The following is a 27,942-nucleotide window of genomic DNA, read 5'->3' on the forward strand; positions in this document are numbered from 1 at the left end:
ATATAGTATTGGGGAGTACTTGAATCTCCCTAGAGATTTTAGGAGGCTGAACTATTATCTCAGGCCCACTATAGGTTACACCTCAATTTAACAGGCTGATATTGGCTGGTGTATGACAAAGTACAAGGTGTATATAGTATTGGGGAGAATTTGAATCTCCCTAGAGATTTTAGGGGGCTGAACTATTATCGCAGGCCCATTATAGATTACACCTCAATTTAAAAGGCTGAAATTGGCTGGTGTATGACAAAGTACAAGGTGTTTATAGTATTGGGGAGAATTTGAATCTCCCTAGAGATTTTAGGAGGCTGACAATGATGCTCTCATTCCAAGTACGGCAGCAGGCAGCCTAATAAGCAGGACTGCTGCACACAAAAGTGTGGAAAAATGAACGCTTGGTAACTGTGCAGAAAAGAGGAAGAAAAGTATTTTTGCTTTTAAAAAAGCAGTTTGCACAGCAGTTTGCAAACAGCAATGCAGCTATCAGGGAGCCTTATAAGGCAGCCTAATAACCAACAGAGCTGATGCACAAAAATATAGCCTCCCCTGTCACTGCACACAAACTGTTGTGTTGTACAGTGAAAATCGCTACCAGCAATAGCAGTTTTTTTGTTCTTCCCTGCCTAACGCTCTCCCTTATTCAGAATTAGGAGCAGCAACCTCTCCCTCCCTATGCTAAGATCGGCAGAAGTAAGATGATGGTCGGTGTGCACGCCCTTTTATAGCCCCTGTGACGCCACACAAAGCCAGCCAATCACTTGCATGCCCTTCTCAAAGATGGTGGTGACCGATGCCCATGTCATCACGTTGCCCACAGTTTGCGTCCTCCATCATTGGCTGAAAAAAGGCGCTGGAAGCATAATTTGAAATGCGACTTTGGCGCTCTGGTCGCCGACCTCATGGCTGATCTCACGCTATGGTCGGGTTTCGTTTCATGAAACCCGACTTTAGCGAAAGTCGGCGACTTATGAATTTGACCGACCCGTTTAGCTCAACTCTATTATTCACTATATATCTTCGGATATACTGTATCTGCTGTTCGGTCTGCACAATATACAATGTACCGTACATGAGCATGATTCTGACTTTCATAAGACAGTTTTTTTTTCTTTTTAGAATAGTTCCCTGAACAAGGGGTGATATATGGAAAATCTAGAGGTGTTGTCCTAAAATTGTTTTGCCAAGTTTATCCCTTGTACATTATAAATGAGGCCTTGCTTTGTTTTTACAACAATGAAGCACATGGAAAAGGACTGTGTCTGTCACCATAAAACATGATAGATGGTCGCTTCCACTCTGAGAATGTTTGTGAATATGTTTTAGTGTCGTATGAATGTACATTTCCAGTCCTGAAACATTCTTGATGACATTCTTGGTTTTGAAAAATATAGCACTGTGTATACAACACTGTGTATAAGGGAAGTTGTACATACTGTACCTTTGAGGTGGAGTTCAACAAAGGTATGTCTACAAAATAGTTTTTACACCTGGAGACTAAAACTGTTCCACTACCTAGATCAACAAAAGGATGATTTCAGGTAAGGTACAAACTATGCCTGGGGCGTTTCTGTAAGAGTGTGGTGTGTTTGTGAAAATGAACTCCGTATACAATATGAAGCAGTCCTTTTTTTGTCTCATGTCTGAGGTTTAAAAGTTCAGGTTTTGTGATGTGATACCTGTGATCTTCTTTGAGTGGATTAGAAACCATTAATAAAGGTCCACTTTTGCATAAGAGATAATGCAACCTGCCCATATTGTTTTCCTGTAGAGGATAAAGATTCACATATGCAAAAAAACCCTGTGAACAAATACAGTGTGGGCACTGCTGTACATATTTGTAATAGGGAACTGTGCCCGCATATGCCTACGCAGGTGCACTACTTCAGAATTTAAAGGACCACATGTGAGATCTGAACTAAAGCATAACCTAACCTTGTTGCCAAAGCACAGTTTATTCTTCAAACTCTCAGGTAGCTAGAGATCATATTAGAGTTAAGCTTCCACAAACTAGTTTTGCCATCTTAATTCTCCAATAAATTGCTAAAGAAGTCTATTATTTCATTATATCATATACAGGTGCTTCTCACAAAATTACAGCCAATGAAAACCCAAAAGTCATTGCTCAGTAAATTAGACTACTTTATAACACAAGCTTGAAAAATGATTTTAAAATCCGAAATGTTGGCCTACTGAAATGTATGTTCAGTAAATGCTCTCAATATTTGGTCTGGGCTCCTTTTGTATCAATTACTGCATCAATGAGGCATGGTATGGAGGTGATCAGCCTGTGGCACTGCTGAGGTGTTATGGAAGCCCAGGGTGCTTTGATATCCACCTTCGGCTAGTCTGCATTACTGGGTCTGGTGTCGCTAGCCTTCCTCTTGACAAAAGGTGAGGTGAGTTTGCTGGCAATCAGGCACAGTGATACTGTTGCTTTTAAACCAGGTATTGGTACTTTTGGCAGTGTGGACAGGTGCCAAGTCCTGCTGGAGTATAAATAATAATAATAATAAATAATCTTTATTTTTATATAGCTCTAACATATTCCGCAGCGCTTCACAGTTTGCACACATTATCATCACTGTCCCCGATGAGGCTCACAATCTAAATTCCCTATCAGTATGTCTTTAAAGTGTGGGAGGAAACCGGAGTACCCAGAGGAAACCCACGCAAACACGGGGAGAACATACAAACTCCTTGCAGATGTTGTCCTTGGTGGGATTCGAACCCAGGACCCCAGCGCTGCAAGGCTGCAGCGCTAACCACTGAGCCACCGTGCTGCCCTGACATTTCCATATCCAAAAAGCTTGTCGGCAGAGAGAGGCATGAAGTGCTCTAAAATGTCCTGGTAGATGGCTGCACTGACTTTGGTCTTGATAAAACACAGTGGACCTATACCAGCAGATGACATGGCTCCCCAAACCATCACTGATTGTGGAAACTTCACACTAGACTTCAAGCCATTTGGATTGTGTGCTCTCCTCTCTTCCTCTAGACTCTGGGACCTTGATTTTCAAATGAAGTGCAAAATTTACTTTCATCTGAAAACAACATCTTTGACCTCTGAGCAACAGTCCAGTTCTTTTTCTCCTTGGCCCAGGTAAGACACTACTGAGTTGCCCATTGGTCATGAGTGGCTTGACACAAGGAATGGAACGCTTGTAGCCCATGTCCTGGATACGTCTGTGTGTGGTGGCTCTTGAAGCAATGACTCCATCAGCAGTCCACTCCTTGTGAATCTCCCCCAAATTTTTTTTAAATGGCCTTTTCTTAACAATCCTTTCATGGCTGTGATTATCCCGATTGCTTGTGCACCTTTTTCTACCACACTTTTTCCTTCCAATCAACTTTCCATTACTATGCTTGGATACAGCACTCTGTGAACAGCCAGCTTTTTTAGCAGTGACCTTTTGTGGCTTACCCTCCTTGTGGAGTTTGTCAATGACTGCCTTCTGGACATCTATCAAGTCAGCAGTCTTCCCCATGATTGTGGAGCCTACTGAAACAGAGTAAGAGACCTTTTTAAATGCTTAGGAAGCCTTTGCAGGTGTTTTTTGCTAATTATTCTAATTTACTGAGATGATGACTTTTGGGTTTTCATTGACTGTAAGCCATAATCATCAACATTAACAGAAATATACACTTGAAATAGATCACTCTGTTTGCAATGACTCTATATAATGTATGAGTTTCACTTTTTGCATTGAAGAACTGAAATAGATTAACTTTTTGATAAACATTTAAAATTTCCAATGTTACAGGATTGCAATGTATCCATAAAAATCGGATGATAAACTGTAGCTTCAAATGGCATTTTTTTTTACGCACCAATAGACTTAAATTGGGTGTATTGCATCCAATTTACAGAAGAAACTAGTGCATGCTGCAACATTTTTCACATGCAGATTCAGTCAATGAAAAAGTCTCATTGCTCCAATGAGTAACATTGGTCCTAGTGCTGTCCCAACAGCAATTGTATGGGAAATGCGTTACTGTGAACGAGCCCTAATAGCGAGTCCCAACTCATACATAGAGCACAATGTGAGCTGATTGGTCGGAATCCCCATCACATGATCGAGAAGAGGAAACGAGCGGCGCTGGGAACCTAGTGAAGACAGCAATTGGTGAGTATATCAATACATTTAAACTACAGTACATGTAGTTCTACACAGATTTAGGGAATCAGCCTCCAAACAAGAGGGGGGGACACAGAGAGTATATAGTCAATCCAAGTAGTAAGTGGAGATTTTTATACGTGCAAAACTATCCATAGCATTGCAGACCAAATGTAAAAATCAGATGCCCCCAGAAGAAGCATAGACTAAACGGCGTTGGATGAAGGGAGGACACAGGATTTGCTGTTCCATTTGGTGCCTCTTGATCTGGGGTAATATACCTTTTATTGCCAACTTATATTGATAGATTTGCCCCCTGAGACTAGCTATGCACCATCCAGGCTATTGGTTAACTACTGTATGAATAAAGATTTTTTTTTTCTTCAGTACAACTGATATTGCACTTCACTTTGCACATACAGTTGTACTCAAAAATGTACATACCCCTGCAGAATGTTAGCTTTCTTCACCTTTTTTTCAGAGAATATGAATGATAGCACCAAAACTTTTTCTCCACTCATGGTTAGTGGTTGAGTGAAGCCATTTATTTTCAAACTACTGTGTTTTCTCTTTTTAAATATAATGACAACCCAAAACATCCAAATGACCCTGATAAAACGTTCACAAACCCTGGTGATTTTAGCCTGATAACATGCACAGAAGTTGACACAAATGAGTTTGAATGGCTGCAAAGGTAACATCTTCACCTGTGACCTGTTTGCTTGTAAGCAGTGTGTGTGCATAAAAGCTGAGTGAGTTTTTAGGATCCAGGCAGGCTCCTGCATCTTTCATCCAGCCACTGACGTTTCTGGATCATGAGCCATGGGGAAAGCAAAAGAATTGTTAATGGATCTACGGGAAATGGTAGTTGAACTGTATAAAACAGGAAAGGGATACAAAAAGACATCCAAGGAATTGATAATGGCAGTCAGCAGACTTCAAACTGTGATTAATAAATGGAAAATCAGGGGCTTTGTAAAGACAAAACCAGGGTCAACAAAGATTTCATACAGAACTGCCAGGAAAATTGTTTGGCAAAGAAAAACCCAAAAATAACATCAGCTGAAATACTGGACTCTCTGAAAACTAGCGGAGTGGCTGTTTCAAGATGCACAATAAGGAGGCACTTGAAGAAATATGGGCTGCATGGTCGAGTCACCAGAAGAAAGCCATTACTGAGCAAATGCCACAAACAGCATAGAGACAAGCCTCAAAACTTCTGGAACAAGGTAATTTGGAGTGATGAGACCAAAATTGAACCTTTTGGCCATAACCATAAACGTTACATTTGGAGAGAGGTCAACAAGGCCTATGATGAAAGGAACACCATTCCTACTGTAAAGCACAGAGGTGGATCGCTGATGTTTTGGGAATGTGTGAGCTACAAAGGCACGGGAAACAGTCAAAGTTGAAGGAAAGATGAATGCAGCATGTTATCAGAAAATACTGGAAGCAAATTTGCAATCATCAGCCCAGAAGCTGCACATGGGACATACTTGGACATTCCAACATGACAACGATCCAAAACACAAAGCCAAGTCGACCTGTCATTTGAAGAGAGTGAAGGTTCTGCAGTGGCCATCTCAGTCTCCTGACCTCAATATCATTGAGCTACTCTGGGGAGATCTCAAGCATGCAGTTCATGCTAAACAGCCCAGGAATTTACAGGAACTGGAGGCTTTTTGCCAAGAAGAGTGGGCAGCTTTACCACCTGAGAAAATAAAGAACCTCATCCACAACTACCACAAAAGTCTTCAAGCTGTCATTGATGTTAGAGGGGTCATTACACGGTATTAAGAAATGGGGTATGTCAACTTTTGAACAGGGTCATTTGGATGTTTTGGGTTGTCATTATAATTTAAAAAGAGAAAACACAGCAGTTTTACAATAAATGGCTTCACCCAACCACTAACCATGAGTGGAGAAAAGTTTTGGTGTTATCATTCATATTCTCTGAAAAAAGGCCAAGAAAGCAAAAAGCATGCCGGGGTATGTAAACTTTTGAGCACAACTGTGTATTCATACTGTTTGGAACACATAGCTCATGTATTAATTCCTTCTTTTGTATTTAAAAAGGGGGTTAAAAAGTCTCTTCCACCTGCCTTTTTGCATTTGGTCTACAATGCTATGGATAGTCTTGCATATATTGATTTTTGGCTTTGTATACTTACTAATAAATATTATATTTTAATTAACTAGCTTGGATCACTTTTTATCTGACAGCCTTTTTTATCGTCTATTGCAGATACAGGTTGTTTATTGATTGGTAAAGTGTCTAGCATGTATTTTATCTCAGACATATATGATTAACCTGGAAGAATCGGTTTATCACAATTTTAAATTAATTATTAACCCTTGTGGTAAATGCCATAAACAGAAGAATAATAAAAATGCTGAATTGTGTTTTTATGTTCACCACTAGAGTTGAGCGAAACGGGTCGAAAAATTTCAAAAGTCGCCGACTTTTGGCAAAGTCGGGTTTCATGAAACGAAACCCGACCCTAGGATAAGGTCGGCCACGAGGTCGGCGACTTACGCGCCAAAGTCGCGTTTCAAAAGTTTGTTTTGCGCTCTTTTTCAGCCAATCAGGATCCACGGACACTGTGGGCAACGTGATGACATAGGCACGGGTCACCACCATCTTTCAGAAGGGCATGCAAGTGATTGGCTTGCTTTGGGGGGCGTCACAGGGGGTATAAAAGGGCATGCATGCCGACCGCCATGTTACTCATGCTGATCTCAGAATAGAGAGAGCTGCTGCTGCTGCTGATTTTGTAGGGAGAGCGTTAGGCAGGGAAGAAGACACCAAAAACTGCTTCTGCTGCTAGCGATTTTGCCTGTACAACACACCAGTCACTGTGTGTGCAGTGCAAGGGGAGGCTATATAGTGGTGTATCAGTGGTGTTGGTTGTTGGGCTGCCTTCTAAGGCTTCCTGACATTCCTGCATTGCTGTTTACCCACTGCTCCGCAAACTGCTTTTTTAAAAGCAATCCCAATTTTTTTTTTGTCCTGCTGAGAAGAAAAAAAAACTGCTTCTGCTGCTAGCGATTTTGCCTGTACAACACACCAGTCACTGTGTGTGCAGTGCAAGGGGAGGCTATATTGTGGTGTATCAGTGGTGTTGGTTGTTGGGCTGCCTTCTAAGGCTTCCTGACATTCCTGCATTGCTGTTTACCCACTGCTCCGCAAACTGCTTTTTTAAAAGCAATCCCAATTTTTTTTTTATGTCCTGCTGAGATACTGAGCGTGCATTTTTTCACACCATACAGCGGTGTACGCTCCTCACACAGTACCGTGTAACGGCTGTTATCACAGCCACAGTGAATCTATCAGTGTGTCACTCTGTGAGAATAAAACGAGGACATGTTCCGTTCTTACAGACCTGCACTCTAGGGAGATTCCTATTCTGCCCAATTCTACATTAGTTTGTGATACACTAGCCAATTTCTGCCTGTGACATAGCGCTGTAATATTCAGTGGGCCTCACACAATCCATAAGTGTCCAGTGTCCACAAGTGTGTGCAGAAATTCAAAATCGCCCTTATCCTCTAGTCACTTTGGTCACAGCTGTGCCATCGAGCCTGTGACAGAGCGCTCAGATATTCAGTGGGCCTCACACAATCCAAAAGTGTCCAGTGTCCAAAAGTGTGTGCAGAAATTCAAAATCTCCCTTATCCTCTAGTCACTTTGGTCACAGCTGTGCCATCGAGCCTGTGACAGAGCGCTCAGATATTCAGTGGGCCTCACACAATCCAAAAGTGTCCAGTGTCCACAAGTGTGTGCAGAAATTCAAAATCTCCCTTATCCTCTAGTCACTTTGGTCACAGCTGTGCCATCGAGCCGGTGACAGAGCGCTCAGATATTCAGTGGGCCTCACACAATCCATAAGTGTCCAGTGTCCACAAGTGTGTGCAGAAATTCAAAATCTCCCTTATCCTCTAGTCACTTTGGTCACAGCTGTGCCATCGAGCCTGTGACAGAGCGCTCAGATATTCAGTGGGCCTCACACAATCCATAAGTGTCCAGTGTCCACAAGTGTGTGCAGAAATTCAAAATCTCCCTTATCCTCTAGTCACTTTGGTCACAGCTGTGCCATCGAGCCTGTGACAGAGCGCTCAGATATTCAGTGGGCCTCACACAATCCAAAAGTGTCCAGTGTCCACAAGTGTGTGCAGAAATTCAAAATCTCCCTTATCCTCTAGTCACTTTGGTCACAGCTGTGGCATCGAGCCTGTGACAGAGCGCTCAGATATTCAGTGGGCCTCACACAATCCAAAAGTGTCCAGTGTCCACAAGTGTGTGCAGAAATTCAAAATCTCCCTTATCCTCTAGTCATTTTGGTCACAGCTGTGCCATCGAGCCTGTGACAGAGCACTTAGATATTCAGTGGGCCTCACACAATCCATAAGTGTCCAGTGTCCACAAGTGTGTGCAGAAATTCAAAATCTCCCTTATCCTCTAGTCACTTTGGTCACAGCTGTGCCATCGAGCCTGTGACAGAGCGCTCAGATATTCAGTGGGCCTCACACAATCCAAAAGTGTCCAGTGTCCACAAGTGTGTGCAGAAATTCAAAATCTCTCTTATCCTCTAGTCATTTTGGTCACAGCTGTGCCATCGAGCCTGTGACAGAGCGCTCAGATATTCAGTGGGCCTCACACAATCCAAAAGTGTCCAGTGTCCACAAGTGTGTGCAGAAATTCAAAATCTCCCTTATCCTCTAGTCACTTTGGTCACAGCTGTGCCATCGAGCCTGTGACAGAGCGCTCAGATATTCAGTGGGCCTCACACAATCCAAAAGTGTCCAGTGTCCACAAGTGTGTGCAGAAATTCAAAATCTCCCTTATCCTCTAGTCACTTTGGTCACAGCTGTGCCATCGAGCCGGTGACAGAGCGCTCAGATATTCAGTGGGCCTCACACAATCCATAAGTGTCCAGTGTCCACAAGTGTGTGCAGAAATTCAAAATCTCCCTTATCCTCTAGTCACTTTGGTCACAGCTGTGCCATCGAGCCTGTGACAGAGCGCTCAGATATTCAGTGGGCCTCACACAATCCATAAGTGTCCAGTGTCCACAAGTGTGTGCAGAAATTCAAAATCTCCCTTATCCTCTAGTCACTTTGGTCACAGCTGTGCCATCGAGCCTGTGACAGAGCGCTCAGATATTCAGTGGGCCTCACACAATCCAAAAGTGTCCAGTGTCCACAAGTGTGTGCAGAAATTCAAAATCTCCCTTATCCTCTAGTCACTTTGGTCACAGCTGTGGCATCGAGCCTGTGACAGAGCGCTCAGATATTCAGTGGGCCTCACACAATCCAAAAGTGTCCAGTGTCCACAAGTGTGTGCAGAAATTCAAAATCTCCCTTATCCTCTAGTCATTTTGGTCACAGCTGTGCCATCGAGCCTGTGACAGAGCGCTCAGATATTCAGTGGGCCTCACACAATCCAAAAGTGTCCAGTGTCCACAAGTGTGTGCAGAAATTCAAAATCTCCCTTATCCTCTAGTCATTTTGGTCACAGCTGTGCCATCGAGCCTGTGACAGAGCGCTCAGATATTCAGTGGGCCTCACACAATCCAAAAGTGTCCAGTGTCCACAAGTGTGTGCAGAAATTCAAAATCTCCCTTATCCTCTAGTCACTTTGGTCACAGCTGTGCCATCGAGCCTGTGACAGAGCGCTCAGATATTCAGTGGGCCTCACATAATCCAAAAGTGTCCAGTGTCCACAAGTGTCTGCAGAAATTCAAAATCTCCCCTGTCCTATAGACACCTTGTACCTTGTTTTACATTACTATATAGTTTGTTGGATTTTGTCTACATTTCTACCAAAAATGAGGAAGGCTGGTGGAAGAGGCCGTGGAATTGGGCGGGGGTTGGCAGCTGGTAATGATGGTGTTGGTGGTGGATCTGATGGTAGTGGCAAGAGCAAAATAGGACCGAATGCAGGAGGTGTTGAGCCTGTGTCATCGTCTGGCTACATAAGGCCTCGAACGCTTAGTTTTCTAGGAGTTGGCAAACCGCTTTTAAAGCCAGAGCATCAGGAAAAAGTTTTGTCTTACATTGCTGACTCAGCCTCCAGCTCTATCGCCTCCTCTTCTTCAGTTGTAAAAAGTAAAAGCACTGAGTCGTCATTGGAGGCTCATGTTCATGAACCACACCTTTCCTTGTGTCCTTCACCCCAACCAAGATTGAAGGATGACGCAGGCCATGCTACTGATTACTCCATGGAGCTGTTTTCACATACCATGCCTGGATTATCAAGTGAAATGGTGAATTACCCAGGCCAAGATGAATCTGACATGGAGTGCACTGATGCACAGCCGCTGATGGATGATTCTGCTGGTACATTCACTCAGAGCACTACATTGTCCTCGCAGTGTACAGAGCCAGATTCTGACCCTGATGAGACTCAGGTGCCCCTTCCCGCACACTATACCACCGTACACGGTGACACAGAGGAAGGTGCACATGACATAGAAGAGGAGGTGATGGATGACCCAGTTGTTGACCCAGATTGGCATCCATTGGGGGAAGAGGGTGCTGCTTCCAATAGCTCAGATGAGGAGCATCCACAGCAGACATCGACATCGCAACAGCTGTTATCTGGCAGGCCCGGAGCACTCCAAAGACAGGTTCCAAACATCAAAAGAGTTGCTGGACAGCTTGTCCAGAGGGTCAAAAGATCACAGCGTGCTAGGTCGCAAAATGTCTGCCAAAGTAGGAAGAGTGCAGTGTGGCACTTTTTTGAACAAAATCCTCATGATCAGGCCAAGGTTATCTGTAAGAAGTGCGCAAAGACCTTTAGCCGAGGGAAAAATCTGAAAAATTTGAATACCAGTTGCATGCTTAGACATTTAACCAGCATGCACTTGCAAGCGTGGACACAACACCAAACCTCAAGTGCCACATGTGCAACTGATCACAACGAAGGTAGTCAGCAACGCTACATTGCTTCCCCCACTGTAAGCCCACCGGTTAGCACAGCAGCAAATGTTGAGGTGTCGTTGCAAGGCCACAGCAGTCAGGGAATCCCACTGTTATATCAACGAAAGACTGATTCTAGGCCATCAGAAAGAACACCAACTCCATCACCATCATCAACCCTCTCTCAGTCCGCCCTGACCACCACTACTTCCACCATATGCAGCTCTCAAGTCCAGCTCACCCTCCCAGACACTATGAGTAGGTCAAGAAAGTACTCAGTCTCTCATCCGCGTACACTGGGTTTGAACGCCCACATTGCCAAACTAATCTCGTTTGAGATGATGCCCTTTCGGTTGGTGGAAAGCACAGCTTTCCGCGAACTCATGGCCTATGCAGTACCACGCTATGACCTACCCAGTCGCCACTTCTTCTCTCGCAAAGCCATCCCAGCCCTCCACCATCATGTGAAAGACCGCATTGTCCATGCACTCAAGCAGTCAGTGAGCGGAAAGGGCATGGCCAGGGCCGTTACGTGTCCATCACTGCGCACTGGGTTAATGTGGTGGATGCAGGGTCCACAGGGGACAGCGGTGGTGGGACAGTGCTGCCTAGCCCACGGTATAGGAAACAGTTGGCTGTAGGCGTTCGACCCTCCTCCTCCTCCTCCAGAAGCAAAAGCTCGTCCACAGAGCGCAGTCGTACGAGCACTCCATCTGCAGCTGCCACTGTTGCACACGATGTGTCCCCCTATTGAGCAGCTAGTGGAAAGTGTCAGCAGGCTGTGTTGCAGATGATGTGTTTGGACAACAGACACACCGCCGAGGTGCTGGCCGAGTACTTGAAGCGACAAACTGAGTCATGGCTGGGCAGTGTACATCTTGAGGCAGGCAAGGTAGTTAGTGATAACGGCCGTAATTTTGTGGCAGCAATAGCCCTTTCAAAACTCAGCCACATACCTTGCTTGGCTCACACCTTGAACCTGGTGGTGCAGTGCTTCCTCAAAAATTATCCGGAGTTAACAGCCCTGCTCCAGAAGGTGCGAAGACTATTGGGCCGCTAAACTGGATACCTGGCCTGAATTGGCCCAATATGCCTTACAGGAGCTCGCTTGCCCAGCTGCAAGTGTGCTATCGGAAAGAGTCTTCAGTGCAGCTGGATCAATCCTGACAGAAAAAAGACCAGTCTGTCAACCCAAAATGTGGATGATCTAACCTTCATTAAAATGAACCATGCATGGGTTTCCAAGGATTTTGTCCCACCTTCCCCTGATGACACATAGGGTGACAGAAAAATGGCTTGCTTTGGTCCACCTCTTCCTGGGACTTCACCTATTTCGCCTTTTGCATCAGCTGAATGTCCAACATCAACATATGCCACTTTCTAAAACTCCCTAACTGTGCTGCCTCCCCCCCATGGCCGGGGTCACCACCTAGCGCACGACACCGTGCGAGTGCCGTTGCCCTGGACAGGTGGGTAGGCCGACTCTTGGGTGCGGGCACTGGCACAGGGTCCCTCATAGTGCAATCAAGTGTCTCTGACGGTGGCGGTGCACACCCGCCGTCAGACACACCGCTGTACTATGAGGGGCCCAGTGCCAGTACCGACACCCACGAGTGGGCCCCCCTTGCTTGGGCAGGGCCCCAGCATTTGCAATCTTTACCTCTCCCTGCTCCTCCGCTGTGTAATCTGGGCCGTCAAATCCATACTGTGCCTGACACCGTCTGAGCCTGCCTCCTGATGTATAGACATATATTTTGAATGTGTACGCTATCCATACATGTTATCCGGGGACACGGTACCCTTTCTCACCTTTGTGCAATCACCTGCAAGCCATACTGGGCCTAACACCGTCTGAGCCTGCCTCCTGATGTATAGACATATATTTTGAATGTGTACGCTATCCATACATGTAATCCGGGGATACGGTACCCTTTCTCACCTTTGTGCAATCACCTGCAAGCCATACTGGGCCTAACACCGTCTGAGCCTGCCTCCTGATGTATAGACATATATTTTGAATGTGTACGCTATCCATACATGTTATCCAGGGATACGGTACCCTTTCTCACCTTTGTGCAATCACGTGTAATCCATACTGGGCCTGAGAACGGCTGGCGAGCTGTTAAGCAAGCTACAGCACCTGTGGTTTGCACACGTAAGTTTTTCATTTTTTCAGGAATGACGGTTAGGCCTAATTCCGGAACTGCGGTTGACCTGCACTTACTGGTAAATCATTGTTCGCGGGTAATAATTGTAATCACAGATCCCCATCACTAACGTTGTTCAGCGGGTTATCTTCACCTGTAAGCGACAAACGCTGGCCTTTTCAGTGTAGCGCACATGCAGCCACGGACATGTAAGGGCATGACACACCAGTTATTGGCCAATCTCATGTGCCAGAGCCTCACGTGTCCCTCTAGTAAGCCGGACTCGGACCGCGGGGCATGACGGAGTCTCGTTCGTTAACGGAATTAAGCTTGCAATCTGTGCATCTTTTCTGTAGCTTGCATGGTTGAGGTTTCCCAGGTGGAGTCGAATTAAACCATAGGCTCCACTCCTGGTGGTGCCCTTCTGGACATTCCTTTAAGGTTCAGCTTTGCAACCATACTGCCCACGTAAAACAAACACTTTGCCTTCATGAACGCTGTTTGGAGGGTCATGACTCGTGGGAATAACGCCGCCCAATCAGTTAACCTGCTAGAGAGATCGTTCGTTGCTCCCAAGCATGACATCACACTCCCTAGGAGGAAGGTAATGCCACTGTGGCGACCGTACTCCTGGGGGCGACACAAGTGCACTGATGCCCAGCCACTGCTTGATGAATCTGCTGGTACATTGACCCAGACCACTACATTCCCCTCGCACTCTACACAGCCTGAATCTTACCCTGATGAAACTCAGGTTACCCTTCCCATATACAGTTCCATCTTACACGGTGACAAAGAGGAAGCTGCAGATGAAAGTGCAGGTTCGGCCCACCCGCCATCAGACACACCACCGTACTATCAGGGGCCCTGTGCCAGTGCCGTCGCCAACGAGTGGGCCTCCCCTGCTTGCTCAGGATCACAGCACTTGCAAGGTTGAAATACTGTGCAGTGAGATGGAAGATGGGGACGACGAGGAGTCCAGACTAGTACAGGGATTCCCTAGCGAGGAGACTTATTTGATTGTTTTCAATGTTGGGACAGCAATTTTTGGGGAGCACTATACTCTGGAGAATGATAGATGGGGCCCACCATACACTGGAACATTCCAAAGGTGGACATCAGACACTGGAGCAGCATTTACAGGGCCCATTATACACTAGAGCATTAGAAATGGGGCCCATTATGTTTGGAACATTATTTGGGCCCATAAGACAGTGGAGCTTCATCCATAGGGACCAACATATACTGTAGCATTATGTGGAGCTCATCATATACTGTTTCAAACATTATATGGGACCATTGATTCTGTATGGAGAAATAGATGGGCCTCGTCATGAGATGTAAAAAGTGAAGTATTTTTCATTGTACTATACCGCTATTTCTCTGCCGTATCGGAGCATGATGAGTTGTGGTATGTGTTAAAGGGGCGCTCTTTCGCCCAGGGCACATGAAAACCTGGAGCCAGCCCTCCCCCCCCCCCCCACAACTTTAGCCAAATAACCCCCATTTTTCAGTGCGTAACTTGTATTATGAAGTTAATTAAGGTTGACAAGCTTAAGTAAGAAGAATTGATGCTTTTGGCATTCAAATGGGCACTGTAGGTGTGTTTCCTGTCCTCCTCTCACTGCCGACTTTTATTCCCCATTGACTTACATTGGGTTTCGTGTTTCGGGACGACCCCGACTTTTCCCTATAATCGGACGATCTTGCTCGACCCGACTTTTGGAAAAGTCGGGTTTCACGAAACGAAACTCGACCCTAAAAAACCAAAAGTCGCTCAACTCTATTCACCACTCCTCCTTAAAAAATGCAATAAAAACATCAAAACATCACACATACCCTAAAATTGTATCAATTAAAACATCAGGTAATGAAAAAAACAACCCCAAACATATCTCCATGGAAGGAAAAATAGAAATTTAATGGGTTCTAAGAAATTCTGCCACAAACCAAATTATTATTTTTCTTAAACTTCTGATTTCTTTTCTCAAGATTAAATGGAAAAAGATCAGTACAAGTTTGGCTTCGCTGTAATCATACTGACTTGGAGAATCATGATCGCAGGTGATTTTTACCAATATAATGAAAAATATTCAGAATTGAGCGTCCTCAGTGGTTGATACCTTTTAATGGCTAACTGAAAAGATGGTAACACATTGCAAGCTTTCGAGACTACTCAGGTCTCTTCATCAGGCATAGACTAATACAAAATCTGAAGAGTCACATATTTATGCACAATACAGCACAGAAAAAATGCAATAGATAAGACAAGTGACGTGAAGCAGAAATGATTATGGGAGAGGGAGAAACATAAATATTGGACCAGTTCATAGATAAGGAGTCCGGATGTTTTATTGTCCTCTGATTGGGGTCTCCTAATGTGTTGTAATGCCCCCACAGGGTCTTAGGAGCAAATTCCTTAATTGATGTAAAAAGACATAAATCCATGCGACACATTCATTCCAGCATTGAGAGTGTTAAAGGTCGTCATAAATTTATACTCACAGACTCTTCTCTCTCTCTGAGATGTGAAGCTACCTTTCAATACCAGTCATTTCATATCCATGGTGTTGTGATCCATCATACAAAAATGTTTTGCCACAGGTAAATCCATTCTTTTTTTCTCTTATTGTGTGACGATGAGCATTCATCCTTGTTCTAAGCTTTTGCCCTGTCTCCCCCACATACAGACCCCCAGTTGGGCATTTAGTACAAATCTTTTCAGTTAGCCATTAAAAGGTATCAACCACTGAGGACTCTCATTTCTGAATATTTTTCTATCTACTGGCTAACACGGTACAAAGATATACATCTTTCCTGTACCAATATAATGAACACTGTAGATTCACCACCAAAATATAATTGAGGAATTTTGTTTATTCATGGCATGTTATGGGGATGGGCACAATGTCAATTTTTCCATCGGTAAGTAGAAAAGCCAGAATCGGCACTGCTAGCAGGACTAGTCGACACTGTCCACATGTCAGTATGACACTGCAGTCACCAACAAAATAGCAGTGAGCTGTGAACCTAAACTTTTGCAAACATCCAGGAGAGGAGAGAAGTGACATTAGACACATTCAAGCAGATCCCACCTTCATTTACTGCAGTTGTAATGTGAGCTAGCATCACATTAGGTTTTTATAGCAAACGTCAGTAGCTGTTCCCCCTAGTGTTTAAAAGTTGAACATATCAAAAGTTTTTAAATAATTTTTAATATTTCATACTTTTTAATATTTCACTGCTCCCAGTAAAATAAAATCATGTATACTCTATTCCAGTGCCGGCGCTGTTCCAGTGGTGCAAGCACTGGCTTTCCCGGGAATGCTGTGACATTGTTATGTCATGAAATCCCTGCAGCCAATCGGCCCTTCCTTAACTCTCCCCACCTTTGAACAAATCAGACATCAAGGGGAAATGAATGACCAGCTGCAGCTCTCATTTTCTCTGGATGTCTGATACGTCCGAAGGCGGGGAGAGTGAAGACAGCACTGATTGGCCACAGGGATCATCTGACATGACAATGTCACGTGATCCCCAGGATAGCAAGTGCTGACACCACTGCATCAGAGCCGGCCACTGCATCAGAGCCGGCACCAGGGGTAAGTACTGTATAAGGGTATGTCTCCACGTTCAGGTAATACTTCTCTTTGGACACAGCGGATACCCCGCTGTGCCCAAAGTGCTGCTCCCTGTTGTGCGCGCGGTGATTTTGCATGTGTTCATTGAACACTTGCGAAATCACTGCATCCTATTCATAGACTGGGTTATTTATCTTGCGGAGACGGAGTGTCTCCGCAAGATAAACAGACATGCAGCGGTCTATAAAGACACGCCACATGTCCAGTTTCACAGGGCAGCTGGATGCGGCCGTGCACGTATAGTGGAGACGGGATTTCATAAAATCCCCTCCACTATGCTGTAACATCTGAACACTGCGGTTTGGACACTGCGGCTGTATGCAGTGTCCAATCCGCAGCAAATCCTGAAGGAATCCTGACCATGGAAACATAGCCTGTGTTGTTATTTTACTGGGAGCAAACATAATGATTGATATGTGATTGTCCGAATAACTGAAAACCCTCTTAGTAATAAAAAAATTTTCAATTTTTTTCATATACATTCCCTTCAAGGTGCTCATGCATATGAGATAGCTGTCGACTGAATAGTCTTTTGGTCTACAGTCATCCTTTCAGTCTCCTTAGACATACAGTGGGTACGGAAAGTATTCAGACCCCTTTACATTTTTCCCTCTTTATTTCATTGCAGTCATTTGGTAAATTCAAAAAAGTTCATTTTCTTTCTCATTAATGTACACTCTGCACTCCATCTTGACTGAAAAAAACAGAAATGTAGAAATTTTTGCAAATTTATTAAAAAATAAAAACTGAAATATCACATGGTCCTACATATTCAGACCCTTTGCTCAGACACTCATATTTAAGTCAGATGCTGTCCATTTCCTTGTGATCCTCCTTGAGATGGTTCTACTCCTTCATTGAAGTCCAGCTGTGTTTAATTAAACTGCTAGGACTTGATTTGTAAAGGCACACACCTGTCTATATAAGACCTCACAGTCAGACCAAATGAGAATCATGAGGTCAAAGGAACTGGTCAAGGAGCTCAGAGACAGAATTGTGGCAAGGTACACATCTGACCAAGGTTACAAAAGAATTTCTGCAGTACTCAAGGTTCCTAAGAGCACAGTGGCCTCCGTAATCCTTAAATAGAAGACGTTTGGGACCACCAGAAGTCTTCCTAGACCTGGCCGTCCAGTCAAACTGAGCAATAATGGGAGAAGAGCCTTGGTGAGAGAGGTTAAGAAGAACCCAAACATCACTGTAGCTGAGCTCCACAGATGAAGTAGGGAGATGGGAGAAAGTTCCACAAAGTCAACTATCATTGCAGCCCTCCACCAGTCGGGCTTTTATGGCAGAGTGGCCCGACAGAAGCCTCTCCTCAGTGAAAGACATATGAAAGCATAGAGCTTGCTAAAAAAAACACATGAAGGTCTTCCAGACTATGAGAAATTAGATTCTCTCGTCTGATGAGACGAATATAGAACTTTTTTGGTGATAATTCTAAGTGGTATGTGTGGAGAAAACCAGGCACTGCTCATCTCCTGCCCAATACATTCCCAACAGTGAAACATGGCGGCAGCATCATGTTACTAAGGGGGTGTTTTTAGCTACAGGGACAGGGTGACTGGTTGTAATTGAAGGAAACATGAATGCAGCCAAGTATAGAGCTATCGTGGATGAAAACCTTCCAGAGTGCTCTGGACCTCAGACTTGGCTGAAGGTTCATCTTCCAACAAGACAATGACCCTAAGCACACAGCTAAAATAACAAAGGAGTGGCTTCAGAACAACTTTGTGACCATTCTTGACTGGCCCACCCAGAGCCCTGACCTAAACACAATTGAGCATCTCTGGAGAGACCTGAAAATGGCTGTCCACCAACGTTCATCATCCAACCTGACGGAACTGGAGAGGATCTGCAAATAAGAATGGCAGAGGATCCTCAAATCCAGGTGTGAAAAACTTGTTGCATCATTCCCAAGAAGACTCATGGCTGTACTAGCTCAAAAGGTTGCTTCTACTTAATACTGAGCAAAGGGTCTGAATACTTATGACCATGTGATATTTCAGTTTTTCTTTTTTAATAAATTTGCAAAAATATCTACATTTCTGCTTTTTCTCAGTCAAGATGCAGTGCAGAGTGTACAGTAATGAGAAAATAATGAACTTTTTTGAATTTACCTAATGGCTGCAATGAAACAGTTAAAAATTTAAAGGGGTCTGAATACTTTCCGTACCCACTGTATATACACATGAATGCTCAGTTTAGCCAAATTATCTATAGGGAGAGTCGAGTAAGAGAACATTGTGTTAATTGGCATTTCTTGCCATCAGGAGTACCCGCGGTGATTTGCAACAGGTATTTGACTTTTTCAATTCCAGAGCGATTTCTCATTAGCTCATACAATCAGGTATTTCTATGCTTGTCTAAACATCATGGTCAACATTCACTAAATCATATTTTTAGACTGCTTTTTCACAGATGTATCCAGTCTTGATGCCCGTACGTTTTACTAAGGCCAGGGTTTACAAGTGATGATCTTAATCAAGCTTTTGTGCCAAAAATATATATTTATAGGTTTCCATTTGTTAACTAACTATACTTTTGAAGGACAACACTTTAATTAAAACTGGTGCATTAAATCATCACAAAGGAGCTATGAGGTCATCAGTAAAAAGCTTACATCGCTTTTTACTGTCAAAATCTGTTGATCTATTAATTTTTCTGGATTACAGGATAAAGTCATTAGGGTAAAGTTTCATCCCAATATAGTAACCTTAATACATCTATGATATCAATTTGTTGAGTGATATCCTTGGCTATGTTTACTGCAAGCTTTTTACATTCTTGGAAGACAGGCACTCAATGAAATTAAATGCCTTTTAATAGAGTATTCATTAACCTTATGCTCATGAAGGAGCATGCATAATATTTTGAAACTTAAAATCTTCCATTAGTACTGTTTAATTCCAATGGCAGAGGGACATTTTTTTTGCTAAACACAGGTCCTCCAGTCTCTTAAAATTTGGAAAGTACTGTGTAAGCTATCTGTAATTAGAGTAGCTTTTTGTACGTAATTGACTGATAAGTGATTTATACCTTCCCGGCAATATGTTCTCAGTAGTTTGATCAGAAGTCCAAGAATAGAGTTCTTGTTTTTTATTTTGTCCCAAGGAATTAAAGAACACTTAAGGGATGAGATTACTATTCAGACACTAGATCTAGCCTTCTCAAAAGACTATTTAGCTTATGTTTATCTAATGGGGCTTCACTGTTCAGGACCCCACCAGGTATCTGCCTTTGGTGGTCAGTAACAGGTGCTATAAATGAATTATTGGATATTCAGTACATATCAATAGCAGCAGTCATCTTGATGGATCTATCAAGTAAGTGTCAGAAAATACTACAGTAGTTATATACTAGGATATTCCCGGAGAGGCAGGTCTGTTTTACAGAGATATTTGAGAGTCTCATATTAAGCCACCATCCTTTGCTTTTATGTATTAAACACTTTTAGGATTAATAATTCTTTATTGAATATGATTGATATAGGGATCAAGAAATGTACAAAATTATATAACTATATTATTTTACACTGTGTTTACACTAATGACATGGCTTCCGGTCATAACACAATTACAGGTAGCATGAATTGGACATAGGCTCCATTTTTGCAGCCACGTATGTTTCATGAATATTTTAGCCTACGGTCTCATTTACGTAAAACCAAAACAGAACTGGAGTATAAGTTGGTATACATGCAGTGTGTATGAGCATGTTTATGCTGGCCATTAAACACACAAAACCTAAGATAGAAGCAAAATGAATATATACCCTGCTGTACGTATGTAGCAATAGTGTATGCAAATAACATTGGATACTAAGTTATAACTATTTTCGATTAAAATAAAGTGTAAAAGTCATCCCATCAGAGCCAAGATGTAACCAGTCGGGATGGTGCTAATCTCTTGTACTAAAACTTCCATTTGTCAGAAAAAACGTCAATGAGAATAAGGGCAGAGCAGGACAAAGACCCAACTATGGGCACTCAGCATTGGGACGTTACAGTATACAATCATAATGCCCAAATCAAAGAAGGGGAGTGCAAAAACCTAAAGCAAAACCAAAAGAAGTGAACATGCTCCGACACAATGCATGTATATCAACTTATATTCCAGTTGGATTTCTTTTGGTTTTGGGTTGCTCCACCACTTTTGTATTGATAAGCTATTTTAGGGATTTATTATTATTATTATTATTTATTCCATGGCGCTTTACATGTGAAAAGAGGTATGCATAATAAAAACGAGTACAGTAATGTTAAACAATAGAAGTCACGACTGGTACAGCAGGAGAGAGGGCCCTGCCCACGAGGGCTCACAGTCTACAAGGGATAGGTAATGATACCATAAGTGAGGGTAGGGATACTTAACCCCTTCCTGACATCCGACGTACTATCCCGTCCACGGTACCCGGGCCCGTATGACCGTGGACGGGATAGTACGTCTACCACGATCAGCGGCGCCCACGTGGTGAGCGCCGCTGATCGCGGCCGGGTGTCAGCTGATTATCACAGCTGACACCCGGCACTATGTGTCAGGGGCGGTCACGGACCGCCCCCGACACGTTAACCCCTTGCACACCGCGATCAAACATGATCGCGGTGTACCGGGAGTTAAAGGGAAGCATCGGCAGGGAGGGGGCTTCCTCCGTGCTTCCCTGATCCCCCCACGGCAGCGCAATGTGCAGCGCTGCTGCGGGGGGCTCCTATCCTCCAGGCCCCCGAATCCAAGATGGCGACGGGGGCCTTCGGGGACCTGAGGAAGCTGGCTTCCTCAGTGCCTGCAAAGCGCAGGCAAGAGGAAGTCTGCTTCAATGCCTGTGACAGATTGCTGATCTGTCACAGTGATCTGTGATGTGACAGATCAGCGATCTGTCACAGGACAGTGATGTCCCACCTGGGACTATGTAATAAAGTAAAAAAAAAATTAAAAAAAATGTAAAAATAAATTTAAAAAAATCGCCAAATAAATTAGTAAAAAAAAAAAAAATATTCCCCAATAAATTCATTTTTTGAAAATAATAAAAAAAAACCCAATAAAAGTACACATATTAGGTATCGCCGCGTCCGTAATGACCCGCCCTATAAAACTGTCCCATTAGTTAACCCTTTTAGCGAACCCCTTAAAAAATAAAAATAAAAAACGAAGCAAAAAATAATGATTTATTATCATACCGCCAAACAAAAAGTGTAATAACGCGCGATCAAAAAGACGCATATAAATATCCATGGTACCGCTGAAAATGTCATCTTGTCCCGCAAAAAACGAGCCACCACACAGCATCATCAGCGAAAAAATAAAAAAGTTATAGCTCACAGAATAAAGCGATGCAAAAATAATTATTTTTTATATAAAATAGTTTTCATTGCATAAAACCGACAAAAACATAAAAAAACGACCTAAATGAGGTATCGCTGTAACCGTACTGACCCAAAGAATAAAACCGCCTTATCAATTTTACCGCACGCGGAACGGTGTAAACGCACCCCCCCAAAAGAAATTCATGAAACGCTGGTTTTTGTTCATTCTGCGTCCCAAAAATAGGAATAAAAAGCAATCAAAAAATGTCACGTGCCCGAAAATGGTACCAATAAAAACGTCAACTCGTCCCGCAAAAAATAAGACCTCACATGACTCAGTGGGTCAAAATACGGAAAAATTATAGCTCTCAAAATGTGGTGATGCAAAAACTATTTTTACAATAAAAAGCGTCTTTTAGCGTGTGACAGCCGCCAAAAATAAAAACCGCCATAAATAGTAAATCAACCCCCTGTTATCACCCCCTTAGTTAGGGAAAAATAATAAAACTAAAAAAAAAGTATTTATCTCCATTTTCCCGTTAGGGTAAGGCTGTGTGCACACGCTGCGGATTAGGTGCGGATTCATCCGCGCGGATTTTGTAAAATCCGCAGGTGAAACCGCAGGTCAAAAGACCTGCGGTTTTACCTGCAGATTGCTCTGCGGTTTTGTCCTGCGGTTTTTCATCTCCTCAATAGAGGAGATGGCAAACCGCAGGAGAATCCGCAGAAAGAATTGACATGTCAATTCTTTCTGCGGATTGAAAACCGCAGATAATCCGCGCGGAAAATTCCGCATCGTCTGCACTGCGGTTTTTGATTCCCATAGGGAATCATGGTACTGGGGTCCGCAGCAGCCAAAACCGCTGCGGAACCGCAGCAAAATCCGCAGCGTGTGCACACAGCCTTAGGGTTAGGGCTAGGGTTAGGGTTAGGGTTAGGGTTAGGGCTAGGGTTAGGGCTAGGGTTAGTGCTAGGGTTAGGGCTAGGGCTAGGGTTAGGGCTCAGATTAGGGTTAGGGGTGTGTTGGGGTTAGGGTTGGAGTTATAATTGGGGGTTTCCACTGTTTGGGCACATCAGGGGCTCTCCAAATGCAACATGGCGTCTGATCTCAATTCCAGCCAATTCTGAGTTGAAAAAGTCAAATGGTGCTCCTTCCCTTCCAAGCTCTGCCATGCGCCCAAACAGTGTTTTACCCCCACATGTAGGGTATCAGCCTACTCAGGACAAATTGCAAAACAATTTTTGGGGTCCAATTTCTCCTGTTACCCTTAGGAAAATAAAAAATTGGGGGCAAAAATATCATTTTTGTGGAAAAAAATTATTTTTTTATTTTCACGTCCGAGTGTTATAAACTTCTGTGAAGCACTTGGGGGTTCAAAGTGCTCACCACACATCTAGATAAGTTCCGTGGGGGGTCTAGTGTCCAAAATAGGGTCACTTGTGGGGAGTTTCAATAGTTTAGGTACATCAGGGGCTCTCCAAACGCACATGACACCCGCAGACCATTCCATCAAAGTCTGCATTCCAAAACGTCACTGCTTCCCTTCCGAGCCCCGACGTGTGTCCATACAGTAGTTTTCTCCCACATATGGGGTGTCAGCGTACTCAGGCCAAATTGGACAACAACTTTTGAGGTCCAATTTCTCCTGTTACCCTTGGGAAAATGAAAAAATTGCGGACTAATTGATCATGTTTCTGGAAAAAATACGATTTTTTTATTTTCATGCCCTGGCATTATAAACTTCTGTGAAGACCTTGGGGGTTCAAAGTGCTCACCTCACATCTAGATAAGTTCCTTAGTGGGTCTAGTTTTCAAAATGGGGTCATTTGTGGGGGGTTTCCACTGTTTAGGTACATTAGGGGCTCTCCAAAGGCAACATGACACCCGCAGACCATTCCATCAAAGTCTGCATACCAAAACGTCACTACTTCCCTTCCGAGCCCCGACGTGTGCCCATACAGTAGTTTTCACCCACATATGGGGTATCAGCATACTCAGGACAAATTGGACAACAACTTTTGGGGTTCAATTTCTCCTGGTACCCTTGGGAAAATAAAAAAATGGTGACTAAAAGATCATGTTTGTGGAAAAAATACGAATTTTTTATTTTCACGCCCGAGCGTTATAAACTTCTGTGAAGCACTGGGGGGGTCAAAGTGCTCACCACACATCTAGATAAGTTCCTTGGGGGGTCTAGTTTACAAAATGGTGTCATTTGTGGGGGGTTTCCACTGTTTAGGTACATTAGGGGCTCTCCAAAGGCAACATGACACCCGCAGACCATTCCATCAAAGTCTGCATTCCAAAACGTCACTACTTCCCTTCCGAGCCCCGACGTGTGCCCATACAGTAGTTTTCTCCCACATATGGGGTATCAGCATACTCAGGACAAATTGGACAACAACTTTTGGGGTCCAATTTCTCCTGGTACCCTTGGGAAAATAAAAAAATGGTGACTAAAAGATCATGTTTGTGGAAAAAATACGAATTATTTATTTTCACGCCCGGGCATTATAAACTTCTGTGAAGCACTGGGGGGGTCAAAGTGCTCACCACACATCTAGATAAGTTCCTTAGGGGGTCTAGTTTCCAAAATGGTGTCATTTGTGGGGGGTTTCCACTGTTTTGGTACATCAGGAGTTTTCCAAACGCGACATGGTGTCCGATCTCAATTCCAGCCAAAAACGTCAAATGGCGCTGCTTCCCTTCCGAGCTCTGCCATGCGCCCAAATAGTGGTTTACCCCCACATGTGGGGTATCAGCGTACTCAGAACAAATTGCACAATAACTTTTACGGTCCTGTTACCCTTGGAAAAATAAGAATTGAGGGTGAAAAGATCATTTTTGTGGAAAAAATATGATTTTTTAACTGTATGGCTTTATGTTATAAACTTCTGTGAAGCCCATGGGGGTTCAAAGTTCTCACCACACATCTAGATAAGTTCCTTAGGGGGTCTAGTTTCCAAAATGGTGTCATTTGTGGGGGATTTCCACTGTTTTGGTACATCAGGGGTTTTCCAAATGCGACATGGTGTCCGATCTCAATTCCAGCCAAAAACGTCAAATGGCGCTGCTTCCCTTCCGAGCTCTGCCATGCGCCCAAATAGTGGTTTACCCCCACATGTGGGGTATCAGCGTACTCAGGACAAATTGCACAATAACTTTTAGGGTCCTGTTACCCTTGGAAAAATAAGAATTGAGGGTGAAAAGATCATTTTTGTGGAAAAAATATGATTTTTTAATTGTATGGCTGTATGTTATAAACTTCTGTGAAGCCCATGGGGGTTCAAAGTTCTCACCACACATCTAGATAAGTTCCTTAGGGGGTCTAGTTTCCAAAATGGTGTCATTTGTGGGGGGTTTCCACTGTTTTGGTACATCAGGGGTTTTCCAAACGCGACATGGTGTCCGATCTCAATTCCAGCCAAAAACGTCAAATGGCATTGCTTCCCTTCCGAGCTCTGCCATGCGCCCAAATAGTGGTTTACCCCCACATGTGGGGTATCAGCGTACTCAGGACAAATTGCACAATAACTTTTAGTGTCCTGTTACCCTTGGAAAAATAAGAATTGAGGGTGAAAAGATCATTTTTGTGGAAAAAATATGATTTTTTAATTGTATGGCTGTATGTTATAAACTTCTGTGAAGCCCATGGGGGTTCAAAGTTCTCACCACACATCTAGATAAGTTCCTTAGGGGGTCTAGTTTCCAAAATGGTGTCATTTGTGGGGGGTTTCCACTGTTTTGGTACATCAGGGGTTTTCCAAACGCGACATGGTGTCCGATCTCAATTCCAGCCAAAAACGTCAAATGGCATTGCTTCCCTTCCGAGCTCTGCCATGCGCCCAAATAGTGGTTTACCCCCACATGTGGGGTATCAGCGTACTCAGGACAAATTGCACAATAACTTTTAGGGTCCTGTTACCCTTGGAAAAATAAGAATTGAGGGTGAAAAGATCATTTTTGTGGAAAAAATATGATTTTTAATTGTATGGCTGTATGTTATAAACTTCTGTGAAGCCCATGGGGGTTCAAAGTTCTCACCACACATCTAGATAAGTTCCTTAGGGGGTCTAGTTTCCAAAATGGTGTCATTTGTGGGGGGTTTCCACTGTTTTGGTACATCAGGGGTTTTCCAAACGCGACATGGTGTCCGATCTCAATTCCAGCCAAAAACGTCAAATGGCATTGCTTCCCTTCCGAGCTCTGCCATGCGCCCAAATAGTGGTTTACCCCCACATGTGGGGTATCAGCGTACTCAGGACAAATTGCACAATAACTTTTAGGGTCCTGTTACCCTTGGGAAAATAAAAATTGGGGTGAAAAGATCATTTTTGTGGAAAAAATATGATTTTTTAATTGCACCGCTGTACGTTATAAACTTCTGTAAAGCCCTTGTGGGTTCAAAGTTCTCACCACATATCTAGATAAGTTCCTTGGGGGGTCTAGTTTCCAAAATGGGGTCACTTGTGGGGGGTTTCCACTGTTTAGGTACATCAGGGACTCTCCAAACGTGACATGGCGTCCGATCTGAATTCCAGCCAATTTTGCATTGAAAAAGTCAAACGGCGCTCCTTCCATTCTGAGCTCTGCCATGCGCCGAAACAGTCGTTCCCCCCCACAAATCAGGTATCAGCGTACTCAGGACAAATTGCACAATAACTTTTGCAGTCTAATTTCTCCTGTTACCCTTGGTAAAATAAAAAAAATTGAACCTGAAGTATTTTTTTTGTGAAAAAAAGTTAGATGTTCATTTCTTTTTAAATATTCAAAAAAATTCCTGTGACGCACCTAATGGGTTAATAAACTTCTTGAATGTGGTTTTGAGCACCTTAAGGGGTTCAGTTTTTAGAATGGTGTCACTTTTGGGTATTTTCTATCATATAGACCCCTCAAAGTGGCTTCAAATGTGATGTGGTCCTAAAAATAAAATGGTGTTGTAAAAATGAGAAATCGCTGGTCAACTTTTAACCCTTATAACTTCCTAACAAAAAAAAATTTTGGTTCCAAAATTGTGCTGATGTAAAGTAAACATGTGGGAAATGTTACTTATCAAGTTTTTTGTGTGCCGTATCTCTGTGATTTAAGGGCATAAAAATTCAAAGTTGGAAAATTGCGAAATTTTCAAAATTTTTGCCAAATTTCCATTTTTTTCACAAATAAACGCAAGTTATTTGAATGAAATTTTACCACTAACATGAAGTACAATATGTCACGAGAAAACAATGTCAGAATCACTGGGATCAATGGAAGCGTTCCAGAGTTATGACCTCATAAAGGTACAGTGGTCAGAATTGTAAAAATTGGCCCGGTCATGAACGTGCAAACCACCCTTGGGGGTGAAGGGGTTAATATATGTTGGATTAGTGGAGATCCAGCACACGACATCTCTACTGATCAACTTTTCTTGGTGCTGTCAGTGATCTGATAGTAGCAGTCATGGAGCTGAACAGCACATGTACAGTTGTGGACAAAAGTATTGACACCCCTGCTATTCTGTCAGATAATTCTCAGTTTCTTCCTGAAAATGATTGCAAACACAAATTATTATCTTCCTTTAATTAGTCTTAAATGAAAAAACACAAAAAGAATTGTCCGAAAGCCAAATTGTGTGTACCACATTGAGTATGGAGAAAAGAAAGAAGACCAAAGAACTGTCTGAGGACTTGAGAAACCAAATTGTGAGGAAGCATGAGCAATCTCAAGGCTACAAGTCCATCTTTAAAGACCTGAATGTTCCTGTGTATACCATGCGCAGTGTCATCAAGAAGTTTAAAGCCCATGGCACTGTGGCTAACCTCCCTAGATGTGGACG

This window comes from Dendrobates tinctorius, unplaced genomic scaffold (assembly GCF_039654945.1).
Source record: "Dendrobates tinctorius isolate UK_male_01 unplaced genomic scaffold, ASM3965494v1 ptg000107l, whole genome shotgun sequence".
In the NCBI taxonomy this organism is placed as follows: Eukaryota; Metazoa; Chordata; class Amphibia; order Anura; family Dendrobatidae; genus Dendrobates; species Dendrobates tinctorius.